Source organism: Rhinolophus sinicus, chromosome 2, assembly GCF_057876585.1.
Source record: "Rhinolophus sinicus isolate RSI-liver-muscle chromosome 2, RSI-T2T, whole genome shotgun sequence".
NCBI lineage: Eukaryota > Metazoa > Chordata > Mammalia > Chiroptera > Rhinolophidae > Rhinolophus > Rhinolophus sinicus.
This window is the reverse complement of record NC_142502.1, coordinates 40,784,077-40,796,903: the sequence shown is the minus strand read 5'-3', so window position 1 is coordinate 40,796,903 and position 12,827 is coordinate 40,784,077. Positions and strand designations below refer to the sequence as shown.

Below are 12,827 nucleotides of genomic sequence, written 5' to 3'. Positions count from 1 at the left end.
ATACTTTTTTGTTTTGTTTTGTTCAGACAAGAATAAACATAAAAAGGATGCCCCTTCTTGAGATAAATGGATAACAAACCAGAACCAATTCCCCTTTTAATTCTTCTCTTCTCTATCATGAAAAATAACCATCCAACTGAAAGAATAAAATGAACTTTGCAAGAGTTGATTGAAAACTAAGATAAATGAAGAAAATGTCTTAGCTCTCTAAAGCTTAACTTCTTTTGCCCAGAAAAATTATATCTAAGCAAGAAGTTCACAAATAAGAACTTACATCTAGAACCAGCAAAGAGGAAGATGAATACTAAACGACTGGAGATGGACAAATGTTTTTAAAAAAGAACAGCTTGATTCCTGAAACCAAGACAAAGTGCTTTTCACAGATCCTGAGCAAAATTAATAAACTTGTTATTAAAGTCGTATCTGGGTACTTAGAAAAGGAAGAAGAAATTCAGAAGTTAATGAGAATTCACTAAGTAGTCATTTCCTTTTTTCACAATGTTGCTACACCAGTAAACACATCACTGGACAAAGCACAGCTGTTTAGGGCTCTATCTGGGAGGAAGAGGTTGCTTTTCCTAGTAATCCCTCAGCCTGGGTAAGGGTTGTGTATTCTCTTCTCATTTCTGCAAAGATGCCACACACCCATGCACATTTGATGATGCTCTGGGACAAGGAATAAAAATATGACTCAATAACACACGTTTCTTCAATTGGTGAGATTATTCATCAACAGCATGCTAATTCAGTGTCAGTTGGCAAGCAAGCATCTGAGAATGAGAACTTGAATGATGACATGGCCTACAGACCAAATTTACAGAAGACATGAAGTCGGGGGTAGAATTACTCAGTTACAACAGTGACACCCAACATGTCAATAACCTAAAAGAAGAAGCCTGACTTAGTACAATAGAATTTAATAGACTAGTGTGTTAAATGCTAAACACAAATTGTAATGAGTATAGGTTGAAAAGGTGTGTTTTGCAGCAGTTATGAAAAAGACTACTACTTGAGAGTTTTAGTAAATTGTAATATAGGAGTCAATAGAGTAATTTTGCTGCCATAATAGCTCCCAGGATTTACTCGGGGAAATACAGTGATTAGAAGAAAGCCATAAACATCTTTTTTGCTGTGTGTTATTTGGATGAAACTTTGAATGCAATCATTAGGATCAGGTTTTGAGAGGGATGATGGCAAAGGAAACCATCTTCCAAGGGCTTGAAAGGATGAAGAAAAGCTGATAGAGTTGGTAGGTACCCAGGCAAACTGAAGGAAGCACTCGCCTGTGGAATCAAGGCTAAATGCATCCTGGGAGACTACAGAGGGCAGAATTGCAGATCTTTGAGGCCTACTGTATAGGGGACCCTTTGCAAGAGGTGGGTTTTTATCCAGTAGCAGATTTCTAGGTCAATTGAAGGCAAAACTGGGGGTAAGTGGGAGCAAATAACAGTGGGTACTGCCTCCTTTAAAGAATCTCAATACTGGTTGCAGAGTTTAAAATGGCAGATGCTTAAACTCTATCCCTAGAGATTCTGATTTATTGGTCGGGTGTGGGGCCCCTATTAAAAAGCATTTTATCAGTGTCATTTGGCAAGGAAGCTATCTGAGAATGAGAACTTGAATGATGACATGGCCTACAGACCAAATTTACAGAAGACATGAAATTGGGAGGTAGAATTACTCAGTTACATCTACCTCTGCTGATACAATGTTCTACGTTGAGAGAATTACTGAGCTAGATGATTACTTGTGGAGAGGTTCAAGACATCAAAGCAGATGCTTTTTCTAAGGTCTCTTCCAAATTTGAGAAGCTAAATGGAAATTAATACTTATTATGGGTTACATACGTATTACAGCTAGGTACTTTTACAATTAATCATCTCTAATAATTGAATTAATACATATAAATCCCTTAACATGGTGTCTGGCATGAAGTAATTCTCAAATATTAGCTATTTTTATTGTATCCTCTCTATAACTATTCAATGAAAGTATTATATCTCTATATTACAGATGAGGAAACTAAGGCTCTGAAGTTCGTTTTCCAGGGACTTTAGTAGTAAATTGCAAAATAAGGATTTAAATCAGATTAAGCTAGTTCTAAATTAAAGAGCCCGTTTCTCTCCACAGGCCACCTTTAAATAAAACATCTGGAAGTTTATGCAAATCAGTGGTTTACCTGAGTGAACATGATAAAAATTTAACAAAACCACTTCTGCTTGACCTGTTTGTAAAGAATCTCTCTTCCAATGCAATTTCTGATAAAGAGAAGCATAAAAGTAGACATTCACTTTTTTTCTAATGTAGCCCTAATGGAACTCCTCTGTAGGTCTTGATAACCTCTGAGAACAGGGGGAATGGATAGAGGTGGCCCTTTAGAATCCAAACAAAGCACTTTGAAGCAAACGGGGGAAAAAAGCACTGCTCTCAGGTAAAACATCTCTGGTTCTAAGGATTGGATAAACATCTGTCACTTCTGTACTCTCTAGTTCTGGTAGGTTAATTACATGCTAACACTGACGGAGACGAAGTTAGCCCTGAGGCGATGGTCCTGTTCACATCAGAAACGTCCCTGGAACCAGGTTGGTGCAGTGGCTGCTTTAAGAGAACAGAAGAAACTTCTCCAAGGGGGCTGTGACTACTAAGGTTACAAATCCTCCTCCTGAAGAATCCAGATGGATGAAGGGTTTCCCTCTCCCTCTCCTCCATCCACCCACACAGGCGTAGGAGATAAGGTAAATGGAATTTCCTTTTGTAAGCTGCATACATCAAATGCTCTGTTCCTGACCCTTTACCTTTGATGATTAAAATCCATTCAGTTTTCAGAGTTCAGTGGTTTTGGATTTATTCTATTTTGTTAGTACAATTAAGGCGAGAACGGCTTCTAAATAGGTGATTTTTCTCCCTTCTGAGAAGAGTAAAACCGAATGCTGGAGAAAGAGTAACCGTTTTGTTGAAGGCGAGTGGATTGGGCAACAGCCCCTGTGATAAGATTCTCCACGTTTTCCTCGATTTCTTTCTTAACCCAGGCTGGACGGAAGCATCAGCTCCTCCCCCTGGGTGTTCAAAAGTATCTTTCGGTTGGGGGCGATTCCGGAGTCGAACCCGAAAAGTATGGGTCACTAGAAACTACTACAGCACGTTAAAATCAAAGAGGCCTGGTAGGGCAGGGAATCGTGGAGTCAGGGCCCGAGCGGAGGGGAAGGCCGAGCGCAACTCGCGAGCTGCGGGTCCCAGGAGAAGAAGAGGGGGAGAAAGCCCGGCGGGCCGGAGGTCGGGGTCGGGCAGAGGGAGGGGGTCCCCTTTTCCCGCTCCCCATTCTCGCCTCCGCGAGCTCTGGTGACGTTGCGGTTTCCTCCTCCCTCCGGCTGAGCCTCGGCGCCCGCCGCGTCCCGCCCTCCTTCCAGTTCGCCCACACCCCGCCCGCCCGCGCTGGCCCGCCTCGCAGTAGCGCCGCCCGAGGCTGCAGCGGCGCATCTCGCGGCGCGGCGCCCACCGGCACCGATGGCGCGGCGGGCGCCTTGAGAACTTGGCTCCGAGGGCGCCGGGCGCCCTGGGGTGAGGCGGCCGAGAAGGGGCTCTGGAGCCTGGGCCGAGGCTGGGGAGGCGAAGCCCGAGAGGACGAAGCCGCGGCGGTGAGCGGTGAGCGGAGGGGCACGCGAGGGTGGGCAGGGGCGCGCGGCGAGCGCCACTCTGGGCCCCGTGAGGCGCAACTTTCTTCCGGAGTCTCGGGCGCGTCGCGGGAGGGAGGCTGAGAGCCACGTCCTCCGCCGGGTGCCGAGCGCCGCAGGCTGCGCGCCCGGTCCCGGCGCGGCGGGGTTTCTGGAGGGCGCTGGAGGCGTGAAGCCGGAGCCGGGTGCTCCCACGGCGGCGGGGCAGGCTCGGAGACAGCCTTTCGCCTTTTCCCACCCCTTGAACGCCCGGCGCAGAGCCAGGCGCACCGTAAGAACCTGGAGACCGCTTTTGGTGCGTCGCGTCTGGCCCGCACAGCTGCGATTTCCCGGACGGCCCGCGGGGCTCTCTGGCTTTCCTCTGTCGGGGTGGGTGGTACAGCCTCGCGCCCTCCTTTGCCTGCGTCCCCCTGCTAATTGGGCTGGTGTTGGTCGTGTGTGCCGATCCTGGCGCTGGCAGCCTGCCTCTAGGGCTGCGGGAGCCGACTGACTAAGCTGGTCCTGAGCCTCCCCCAGGCGCTGGATTCCAGCGCCGCTAGGCTCGGCCAACTCTCGGAGCAATTGGTAAACCTCACTCGGAGGCAGCCCCTCGTGGTGGTGGTGGTGGTGGCGGTGGCGGTGGTGGGACGCTTGACTCACTGACTGGGAAGCTCTGTAAGCAATGCCACATGGGCTTAAGATCTGTCGCGGCTGGAATCTGAGCTAAGTTTGTGACCCGAGAACTTTCTGTTTCATCGCTCATTTGATTGAGGTAACAGCCTCTGCTTAGGCCGGCTGGCATGAAAGGTGGAAACCGAATCCATTGCTTCTAAAAGGAGGGGTGAACCTCATTTACCTAGAATTCCTTAGGTCAGGAAATGACACTTTTAGTTTCTGTGGATCTTCGTGTAATAAAGTTCTTTAAATTTTTTTTCGTTAGTCACAGATTAGAAAGTCAAGGTTTAGTTAAAGTTACATTCAATTTCAGAACGGACGTTCTCACTTAGAAATAGTTTCAAAACAGTTTTTTTCCCCAGTATTTTTCACAGTATAGAATTTAGTCTTCCAGGAATTACCTTTTCCTCAGTTTTATGAGTTTCTCAATAAATGATAACCTCTGAAATGAAATGTCATATATAATATTTTGTAGAATACTCACACAGTACTACTAAAATCGGATCGCGAAAATATAATATGCATGGAAGAAATAAAATACAGGATTACCTGTCTGTTTGCCTATTCTGTGCTATTATAAGGCCCCCAAATGGATATAAGTCCTTTTATGAAGGGTATAGGTAAGATGTGTTCTAGTTAAAATGGAGGAAAGATTGAATTTGATACCTCCATCATCTAGTCACCCATCAGTGTGAGTTCAGCAAAAAGCACAAGACAGTGTTGGTCACTTGGGAGCCATACAGAGGTATATGAGAAACTGCCCTAGCTCTTCTGGAGCTGCTAATACAGACAGGGAAAAAACCTAAATAAACATCTGAGAGTTTGAGCTTGGAAAGCATCATTTTTCATTGATTAGTATATGTCAGTATAAGTTTCAAGTTCTAGTTAAATAAAAACAATGGCCTACAAAGTACATTTTTACATTCAAGTTAAAAAAATATTGATAGTACAGTCACCAAGTAAAAAGGGATTCTCACAAAACAAAACAAAACAAAACAAAAAAAACAACTAAAAAAACCTTGGACAAAGAGAAATTTGCAACAGAACACAGTGTAGACCTTTGCCATTGAGGGTATTATTAGGACCTTCCCCGACCTTCCCAGACCTTCCCAGGTAGGGGTTGTGTAAAGTTCCTCCCTCTGAGGTTAGGAGCCTAGTTGTGGGAAAACACCCTATAAGAAGTCAGCTAGGTTGGCCACATGAGGTCAGGACCATCATAGGGACTACTAACATTTGTGTGTGCATCTACTTTAGTACTTATAAAATGAGTCCACAAGTTAGTAAGGTTTTCAATAAGATTTGTGGTCTTTCCCTTTTGGTATGAACAGTGCTGCCTTGAGAGGACCTGGTCATTATTCATGAGGTGAAGTCCTTAACTTCACAAATGCTGTCCTGCTTTTCCCAATGCCTTATAAAGATTTTTTAATTTCTGAAAAAATGTTTTAAAATCATAGGTGAACATACATTCTGCAATTAAACAATAAAATATACATTTCTTAATGTTATTTGTGTTAGTTATTTTGGTATCTATTTCTATGGTCTTGGATCACATTGTGTTGCATGAAAGAAATTACATGATTCCCATTCAGAATTATGATTTCAACAAATGACTGGAGAAGTATAAAGGAAGATAAAATATTTAAATGGGGTTCTAATGTATCAATAATCTTTGTTTCCAAAAGCGTAAAGAAATTAGTAATAAAAGGCTAGCATTTTGTGGTTGCAACATATATTGACTATTTCTTAACCATTATCTTGTTTGAGTCCTAAATATAGTAAATACTCTTATCCTTTTTCACCACCCCAGTAAAAACAGAAATATAGTCATCCTGTGATGTGGATGTGGCAGGCCTTTGAGGAGATCTAGAACGTGTGGTGGAGGGAACGTCATCATAGTGGAATTGTTCCATTTACTGAGAGCAGCTAGATCTTTACTTTTCTGAAAGAGGGGGTAAGGTACCTGATGAGATTCTGTGACCAACAGCCTCCTGAAAGAATGTGTCCAAGCAGAGGACAGAACAGTTTTTACTACTAATGCCTTAGGGTTTTTCTCATCTTGGAATTGTATTATCTTCCCCTATAGTGATCTGTAGAATAAAACTTTCGGGGGAGGGGTCACCAAATTACCAGCAGATGTTTGGATAACACAATAAAGTTCTCTAAACCTAGAGTCAGTGCCCAACATGGGAATTAGCCAAGTGCTCATATAAACCCAGAGAAACGAAAAGAAATTATTTTCCCATGAAGTTCATATGGAGAATTAGTGGCGGAATGGGAAGTAGAGATTAAAACTGCAGATTCCCAAGGCACTGATCCATGCTTCTATTTACTGATAGCAGTAATTAGAAATGGATGAGTTTCAAAAACTCTTTGCCAGCCCTAATGAGCAATTCTACTAGGGAATTCCTTTTTAAAAATTAAACTTCGCATTTTAAGTGGATACTATTTTAATTGAAATAATTATTTTTCAAAGAAAATCTTCATATATTTGAGTAAATACATAGTAGAGTCCCAATTTCTCACCCATCTAAATTTAGCGTTTTACTACTACTTGTTATATATAGCAGAGTGGTCTGGTTAGCTGATGGTGAAGTGTTGCAGAAAAGAATCAAATTAAAAAGAGAAATGCAGGAGGCAGGTGGGATGAAAGAGAAGGGGAAGGGATTAGACAGCATAAATTGGTAACTACAATATTGCCACGGGGTATGAAAGACAAGTTTGGGGAACATAATCATGTTGTAAAGATTTTGTAGGGTGTCAGATGGGCACATGTCTTATGAGGGAGACCCCTTCATGGACGGTGTAGATGCCTGACCACTGCGCTGTACACCTGAAGCTGAAGTTGAATAATATTGTATGTCAACTATAATTTAATATATATATAGTCACGGGATATGGAGTATAGCATAGGTAATAGTCAATGGAATTTAATAGATATATGCTATGTCAGAGGGGCAATAGATTGAAGGTGAAATCTATTCACCACTTTGTGAGGGTGAAATGTCTAACTATTGCATTGTTTTGTGCACCGGAAACTAATTAAAAAAGAAAAGTATTGTGGATGGGTTTAAAGAGGGGGCATTAGGATTAATTAATTCTTCCTCACAAGTTCATATTACTTTAGACAAGTGAAGGAAAGGGAAAGTCCCTGATAATACAGCTACACGAATACTTACATTTTCAAATCCCTAGTACTTCTTAATTTTTTTCAAATCATTTGAATATTTTCACATTTTAGCCTAGTGGAAATGGAGAGTGATGTAGAGCAGGTATCTTCTCTTCTTAGGGGTACGGAAATGGAAATACTGTAAAGTTAAACAATTTATTTATCATCTTACAAGTAATAAGTGGCCTACCTTAAATATGAGACTAACCTACATGACACATTTAATTCTCCTTTTCTCCTTTATGACTCCAAATTCATGTTGTTAAAGACTCTTAAATTTTATTTTCCTACAGATCTAGTTTATTATCCCTTTTACTACTCACTGCTGTCCATGAACTGCCAGCTCTAGAATGAATGCTTATGTGCTTTCCAGGCTTCTGTAAACTGGCTATTTACAGACCCACTTCCAACAGCTCCCTCCTCTTCCATTCCTCTATATCTCTTCTCATGTCTTGGAAGGATTCCATTGTGGGGCCTCTTCTAATTTCTGCGGAGCCCTAGGCTCGTGGATCAGATCTCATTAGCTGGCCTCACGTCTTTGGGTGCTTTACCAAGTATTGCTTATTTCTGCTTATCTAGGCAAGCTCCAGCCTGTTGAGGGTGTGAATTCCAGGTCCTCTTTCAAATGCCCAGGAGAGTATAAACCTGCAGGAGGCAGAGTGTTCAGAGAGATGGTTGAAGATCACAAAGAGGAAAAGGGAATGCTTTTAATTTGGAAAGAGAAGAAAAGATTGCTGAGGCCATGTGTTTATTTCTTGAATGCAGTAGTTTGTTCAGTTCTTAATTCAGAATAACACTGTGAATTTTAATGAGCATAAAAATTACCACTGAATTCTTTCTGTTTTTTTCAACTCTCTTGGGATATTCCATAAGCAAGATCTTGGTAAGTGTTGTCATCAAATGTTAGTAAGCAATACCTGAAAGAACAGAATTTGTCTCTTCAGTAATATCTAGAAGCTGTAAACATACTGATAATAAGCGTGGCTTATTTTGGCATTGTAGATTTGGGAATAGTTATAACTATTAGGTAAGTGTAGTCTTGTTTTTAAAAATATAACAGAAGACAAATAGGAAGTTAGCTCTCAATTACACATACGTGACATCTCCATTGTAGGTTGTGTCCATCTGCTTTTCCTAGGCAGGATCAGAGTGAGTTTGCAACTGAGCGTATGTGTCTGCATGCTAAAAAAATGTTTTTGGTATTATTTATAGAATTAATAATGCCTCTGTTGTCCCCAATTAATGCAAAAAATAGCAGGACTGATAGTAAAATCCCATGTGTCTAGTTTTACATGCTTTTTAAAGTATAATTTGAATAAGTTCATAGTCAAAAAGCTTCCATTTAAATCTTTCTATTTGAAATATTTGTTGCATACACAGATGCCATAGAGTTGTGAATGTGTATTGATTAAATCAAGGCTTTTGTATTTTTCTCTTGTGTAACAAACTTAGCTACTAAGCAATAGGCCTTTAATGCATGCAGATGTTGTACCACAACAAAGCTGAATCAGCATTTCATAACACTTAAAAGGGATTTGTAAAGGAAATGGGCTCACCGAGCTTGTGGGTCTATAATATTTTTATTGATGAAGTAGGCAATATACTGACTTTACTGTTGGAGTCTAATGGCTGTTGCAAGAAAACATGAGGATATTTGTTAACAGTTCCTTCAGTGGGGGGCAACAACATTAGATTGGTTATGTAAATTTTGGTACGAAGTGTAGTGCTTTGCAGATGATGTTCTGACTCCAGTAGAGATTACTCACTTAGAGAAATAAGAGACTACAAATTGACACTTTCATTTCGTGCAGTCTTTTAGATTGGTAGAAGTATTGAAAGACTTACTGCATTTCTCAAGTGAGTTTACTTCCAGAAAGTTGTGTCAGTGATAAGAAAGTCCAACTGCATGAGAAAACGCACTAAGTAGTTTAAACCTGTTTGCTGCCAAGGTGAGCTCACCATCCTGACCTGTGAGCTAGAGCAGTAGTGAAGACCCAGGTGGCCTGGCTGCAGGACAGTCCTTATCTTCTCTGCAGGCTGACTGTAAACTCGTCTCCTTGAAACTACGCCGTTTTTGTTGTTTGAGTATATCTGAGGACAGACTCTAAGCACTGGATTTCTAGAATTCCACTAATTCTAGTAAAGAATGTTTCTAGGGGCCTTTGCAGTTGAGTGATGTCATTCCAGGAGGCGTGAATGCGGCCTGGCTAACCGGCCCTGTAGATAATCTGGCATGGACCCGCTGGGTTTTGGAATCACCTGCAGTGTGTACACTTCTCCCGTGGGGGGAATGGGCCTGGCAAGAAAGAAAAAGTAGCCTGAAAGGGGGTGTTGAACAGCTGTTTTCCATCTTTCCTGAAGAAAAAGAGGAGGAAATGGACTTACAGCAAGCATCAGGAGGGATTTATGCTAAATACAGCGAAGTTTTTCTGAATGTTTTAACCTTCAGAATAGATTCCTAAAGCAGGCCTTTGAATTCTTCTTTGGTTAGAAAGGTTGAAGTGAGCTTGTCCTGAGGGGATGTTAGTGTTTGTCTTCTGGGGTTCTAATGTTATGACTTCCACTCATCTGGATTTGAAAATCTTAGAAATTAAAAATGATTTAATTACATTGACCTGTGAACAACATGGGTTTGAGTTGCACAGGTCCACTTATATGTAGCTTTTTTCCTGAATAAATATGTACAGTACTGAAAATGCTTTTTCCTTATGATTTTCTTAACATTTTTTCTTTCTCCAGCTTACTTTATTGTAAGAATACATTATGTAATACATATACAAAATATGTGTTAATCGACTATTTATGTTGTTGGTAAGGCCTCCAGTTAGTAGTAGCTATCAGTCTTTAAGTTTTGGGAAGTGAGAAATTCTATGCAAATATTTTAACTGCACGGGGCATGGGCACCCCTAACTGCCGGGTTGTTAAAGTATCAACTGTATGTGAGTGTGGAAGTGGTCAGTTTTAGGGCCTGAAATACAAGTTGCCTTTATAGTTTCTATTTAGCATTTTTATTTGTTAATACAAAGTATTTACTAACTGGTTAAATACTGATCATACCTGTTTCCTTTAACTTTTCATTCAGGCACACATCACAGTGTCTGAAAACTCCTCTATGCTTAATCTGTTTTTACCTCAAACAGGTCACTTTTCTCCACATTTCTAGAAAGTCTTAAAAAAAAAAAAAAAAGGTCTTGCGACCAGACTGTCATGTTTCATTTGGACTCTCAGTAACAATCTTTTCTGTTTTTCTGCTCCATTTTTCATAGTAGAACTAGACTGGCAACAGTGGCCACATGAACATCCAGAGCATTCATCCATCATCTGGGCAAAATATAGAGGTTGCCCATGTCAGAAAGAGTCTGGAAGCTTCTCTCATACCAAACTTTTTGTAACAGTAATTCCAGTTAAAAGATTTAATGGTATTTATAGAAAGAAACAGTGTGAACTTTGTTTCCTTTTTGTTTAGGAGATTGAATCTGTAGTAGAATTAATTCTGTAGTTTCAGGACAGTGGTTCTGTTTTTTTCTCAATTTTAAAATTAGGCAGTACTTAAGATGTAATTATCTTAAAAGCAGGTTCATTTTGATGCAGTGAAAGGTGTTGGAAAATGCACTGTCAGCCAATATTGGGTCAATGGGCTTGGGGGATGCCAAAAAGTAAGCCCAGCAATGTCAATATCTTAGGCAGCTGCAATTAAGTGTTTCAACTTAGTTTTACAGCAATTTTGAAATGCTTTTCACAGTTATCTTTCTCAAAAGAAATTGATTCCTGGAAGCATTGAAAAGCCTGCAGAGTTACCTTAGGTGAGAGTTTCTTTTGCTGGCCCCTTGAGATGTGAGGTACATTTCTTCTTTTCTTCCTCTATCTTTACTATAAATCTGTAAGTTAGACCCTACTGGTTCTAACGGGAACCCAGAAGAAGTGGAGAGTGAAGTAAGAATCAATCTGTTGCTTTTGTGCAGTAGTTCAATTTATCCTTTCCTAAACACTGGTGAAATTCTAGGATTCACCTTTTTTCCTAAGAAAACCAGTATTGTTCAGATTGAATTCATCCTGTTAACCATGTGCTATGATAGGGTTGATGAGATTTTCACCATTAAAATTTTTAGATTTGCATAGAATTCTATATAAAACTCAAATTAAATGGTATTTGAGTACCCACTGTAGGAACTTTAAAAATTCAATTTCACCTCTACTTGTTAAATTTCATCTTGCAAGTTTTAGGGTAAGTTGGACCACTTCCAGTGTCTTTCTTGGGGAAGAAACGTGTAGCAGTATTTATACTACTAAATTGCCTTAAAATGATAAACCCTGTGCTAAAGAACTTGAATTGAGCTCGCAGTGTTAGGGTGGTTACATAACAACAGATCCCTCTTTGTGTGCTTACACCATTTTTTCTTGGTGGTGAAGCCACTGTAGTTTGGTGCAGTGATTGCAAGTTTTAGAAAAGATAAGGCCGTGTTACTTGGCAATGAATGCTTTGATATATATCTTTTTCCAGTGTACTTTTGAACCTGGAGAGTCAGATGAAAGAAGGCTATACTTGAGCGATAGACATCCTGAAAGGATTTAGTCATTCAGCAAGTATGTGCCAGGTGCTTCTGTGTTTGAGGGGACATCTAGATAGAGGCAAAGAGGGGAGGCATGCAAAATAAATAGGACATCGTTTCCAGCCTGGAGGAACTATAAAATCTGGTTGGAGAAGAATAACTGACTATGAAACTTTGTGAGAACAATTAAGTGCTGAACAGAGACAAATGCATGTAGTAGGGTTGCAGGAAGGAGGAGATCTGTAAGGATTTCATGGGCAGAGAATACTCAACTAGGAGGGGAGAATGAACTGAGTCTTGGAGGATTTTGTGCCAAAAAGAGGAGGGAAAGAAGCATTGCAGGGAGGGTGAAGGCACAGGAAGAGGAGTGAGCAGCAAAGTGGAGTGGCTGCCAGGCTGAGGAGAACCTCTTAGAAAAATCATGGAAATTCACTTATCTCCTTTTACGACATTCTCTTTCCTTTCTTCCTTGTCTTCCTCGTATATTCTTTCATTGTTTCCCACAAATATTTTTTGAAGGTCTGTATTGCATGTAATCAGTGGTGCTTGACACTTTAGGAAAGGCAAGACTCACCCCTACCTCCTAGCAGCTTGTACCTGAGTAGGTGAGCTCGACCTCAAATCTCTTTTGGGTCCAGAGAGGACTGAAACAATAAATGAGAGAAAGGAAGATAACATATGCCTGCAAATAATTTGATATGCCTGTAACTAGTACTAAATGCAAATTAGTAGAGACAGTTAAAGCTATTAATATTCTTACTGACCCCCCCCCCTTTCAAGCCCAGT

At 40.8% G+C, this 12,827-nt stretch overlaps 1 protein-coding gene across 3 annotated transcripts in view; it reads left to right on the top strand.

Moving 5' to 3' along the window:
- The first annotated feature begins 2,712 nt into the window (after window positions 1-2,712).
- The window catches only part of DSE (dermatan sulfate epimerase), a 58,153-nt gene continuing 48,038 nt past the window's right edge, over window positions 2,713-12,827 (top strand). Inside the window, exon 1 of one of the 3 annotated variants that reach the window (XM_074333467.2) lies at window positions 2,713-2,735. The gene's annotated coding sequence lies outside the window, so the exon portion shown is untranslated. Of the gene's footprint in view, window positions 2,736-3,402; window positions 3,643-12,827 lie in introns of those variants that run through there. The other 2 variants (XM_074333468.2, XM_019741364.3) reach the window with 2 other exon arrangements.